The sequence below is a fragment of the Carcharodon carcharias genome, chromosome 13 (genome assembly GCF_017639515.1).
Source record: "Carcharodon carcharias isolate sCarCar2 chromosome 13, sCarCar2.pri, whole genome shotgun sequence".
Lineage (NCBI taxonomy): Eukaryota > Metazoa > Chordata > Chondrichthyes > Lamniformes > Lamnidae > Carcharodon > Carcharodon carcharias.
The window spans coordinates 141626796-141630522 of record NC_054479.1 but is presented as its reverse complement, the minus strand read 5'-3'; positions in this window follow the sequence as shown (position 1 = coordinate 141630522).

Sequence of the window (3727 nt, the reverse complement as noted above, 5' to 3'; positions counted from 1 at the left end):
ATTGTGGTTCTGTGGAATAGAATTCAGAGATAATGCCAGAGGGAGGGAGGAAATACTGACACAAAAAAAAAAACCAGCGCAAATTCTGGTGATTGGTTGTGCCCCCAAATCTTTAACCTAGCCCCAAAGATGCACTGCGGGACTCCCCCCTCCCCTCTCCAGAAGTCCCCACATAAAGATCGCAGGGCACTTGTCACACTTCAGTTGGGAAATCGCCCTGCAATGGGGACCATCTGAAACCACGATATAAATCGCAATCTTTGGATGGTTCCATCTGTCTCACAGTAATAGTTCCCCAGAAAAAGTTAGAAGAATTAAAGCCACTTCTACCTTCTGGGTGAATATAGTACTGACAGCAACCCCCCCCCACCCCCCCACCAAAAACTCCCACGGGCCTCTTCCCATTCCTCCTGACTACCCACCCAAAATCCTGACTAACTTCCAGACCCCCCATAAATCCCCCAAACCCCCCATGCAATTAACCCCAATCCCCCATGGGACCCCCCCTCAACTGCCCCCGCCAGCAACCCCCCCCAACTACCTCCCCATGCCCCCTGTTCACTCCCCACACCACTGACTGCCCTTCTCAACCCCCAACTACACCTTTAGACTGCACACCCCCTACATCCCCCCTCGACAACCCCCCTCACTACTCCCCTCCTCCCAACTACACCCCCCCCCACAACTACACCATCCCCGATAACTCCCCATCCCCTGACTATCCTGCCCCCACCACTGACCACCTGACCTACCCCACTGACCACCCCCCCCTACTGACTTTGGCTACCTGAACCCTCCCTGCCAACCCCAACGACCACCCAACTCCCCTCGCCCTGACCACCTGACCCACCCTACCCTCCATCCCCCCCCAACAACCAATCCTACCTACTTAACCTTATAAATTTACCTTCTCCCTGGCTTCTCTAAGTAGCCGGACCTTAAAACATACCTGCTTTATGGCAGCAAGTGTTGTAAAAAAGGGGACGCATCTTCCTTACCCCCAACCCAGCCCATTCTCGACACAAGGCCTCAGGAACGCCCTGCACTGCACTGATCTTGCCCAGCCCAAGTTGAAAGGTTCGGCGAGAAAGGCACGGCCTTATTTCCAGGTAAGTAGGTAGGAGCGGAGTGGCAATCCGACTCTGATCTACTCCACGGAAGATACAGGCCAATGTGTTCATCTAACATTTTCCTGTCTGTTGCCTTACAGAGGCATTAATCTGTTTAGAGTAAGGCAGTGAAAGCTTCTGTTAAAACAGAAGAGTAAAATGTGCTAACGTAGTTATACACTAATACCACAAGCATTTTCTAGGCTATTGAATATCACCTTTACAAGAAGCTAATGGAAAGGTATAGAGGAAGCTTCATTGAAATACACCATTTTTTAAAGAAAATTGAATATAACTGAGATGCATCATCAATTTTAAAATTTACAGACAGAAACAATAAAAAGATTAACTCTATTGTCAGTGTATAAACTTAATCATCATTTGTTCTTAATCATCACTTGGAAAAAGATATGATTTCAATTTGCAATAGATTGTGAGCTACATTTTCTAGTCATGAAGCTGGAGGTTAATTTTGTAATAATAGTTATTAACAACAGTAAGCAGGACTCGTGTTCTTTGAGTCTCATTCTCTCTTTCTCTCTCTTTCATTCTCTCTTTCGATCTCTCTTTCATTCTCTCGATCTCTCTTTCATTCTCGCTCTCGAACTTTCTCTCATTCTGTCTCGCTCTGTCTTTCACTCTCTCTCTCTCTCTCGCTCTCCCCCCTCGCTCTCTCTCTCCCTCTCTCTCTCTTGCTCTCTCTCTCCCTCTTTCACTCTCTCTCTCTTGCTCTCCCCCTCTCGCTCTCTCACTCCCTCTCGCTCTCGTTTCCTTGCTGGAATGAAATCATTTGCTGAGAATGTGCTCAGGATTTCGCTCGCTTTGCCAAAGTTCAGCAGAAATGTGGAAGTTGCAAAGCCCCATTTGGAATTTTACCCCGTTTTAACAACTAACATTGACGGCATTGCCAGACTGGAATCTGTATGAACTCGGTTGAACAATTATTAATTAAATAAAAACAGAAAGTGCTGGAAATACTCAGCAGGTTATGACAGCATCCGTGGAGAGAGAAACAGAGCTAACGTTTTAGGCCTGTGACCTTTCAGCAGGACTAGGAAAAGATAGCGATGATCTAGATTCCGAGCACGGGGTGGAGTCGGGCTCGCCAACCCCGGAAGCAGAGCCTAAGGGGTCATGGTTGTGGGCGAGTGCCAAGGAGGGCTGGTTGGAGGGCCCGCCTCACTTCTCTGAGACTTCGTCCCAGCTGTTTTAGAAGCTTTAGGCCCCTCTAGCCCTCACCCCTTGCTCCCTGTCAAACTCCCACTCACCCCTCATGGCACCTCATAGCATCCATGCCAACTCCTGCACCCACACTGCCCCCTCCCATGGCCCCTCATACCCTTCATGCCAACTCCATAGCCACAAACACAGTGTTCACCATGGGCAGACCTCAGGAGCCATGTGGACGTGAAAAACAATAAACTTCTAATAGTCAAATACAGCTTTCACTTATGCAGATTTTATAGTGAAAAAACTCCCACTCAAACCCATTCAAAGCTTTCAAATCTCAAATGGTTAATCTCTTATAAAAACAAACTTCTTTTCAGACCCCCCCATCAAAGACAGTTAATCCTTTAATAGCCTATCTAAGCTGTCAATCAAACTGTGACCATTGAACACCTGCCCCTAGCTGAGATAATTTTAGCTTTGAAATTCTGCCAAACATTCATAATCACACAATGATAGCCCTTGGGAAATGTCCAGAAAGCACTCTGTTGAAACCACACAGATACTATTGTTTTTTCCTAATCTATACCAGATGGCCTGTCAATCAAAGCAGTCAGCAGAGAATTTTTTTTAGCTCTGAAGGACAACTGTAGCCTGTTTTTTTTAAGTTTAAAGAGCAGCAGGTTTAAAAATTTCAGATCATCACAGTTATACAGATCTTATCCACCCTTCGAAGAGAGTTTGTGTCTACTCCATCAGTTTATGACTCCCACAATGTGGATTAAGGCCTTTGCAATTGCAACAACCCTGTCTTCCCTCCCACCACCCTCCCCACCACCCAACTGCTCATCTACCTCAGAGAACCATCTGACATTGCTTCAGCCCAGGGTCAGTGAGCTAGCGTGAGGCGAAATTCAAGTTCTGGTGCTGTTCGGTCGTATGATACCAAGATCAAGCCCTCGGAATGAGGCTATCCAACTGTCTGTGCTATCACTTGCCCTGGCGACATTCTCCACCAGTCAGTCTTGCAATAGTCAATATCTAGCCCATTCCTTCATCATGGCCACCAGTACTAGAGCTTATTTTTCATTTGCTGTCTGTTGCCTACCCACTGTCTAGGCCCAGTCTTTCTTTAAATATTCATGAATTGTCTGTCCAGGGCACCAGGGCATCCTTTCAAATGCTAACCTCATGAAGCATGTTTGTGCGTGTTTATTGCAGATAACACTCCCATATGTACTTCCGGTGGTCAGCACTGCGTTGGGATTACAGTTTGTGGGTGATGTGCTATTGTTAATGCAGAGAGTTGATCACAATGGGAAAAGAGTTCCTGTGATGGTATTTCAGAGTTTAGTGTCCAATCTCATTAAGCAGTTAGCTTGCACCAAGTCTAGTTCCCCCATCACCTCTGTGCTCGCTGGATTACATTGGCTTCTGGTCAAGCAACATCT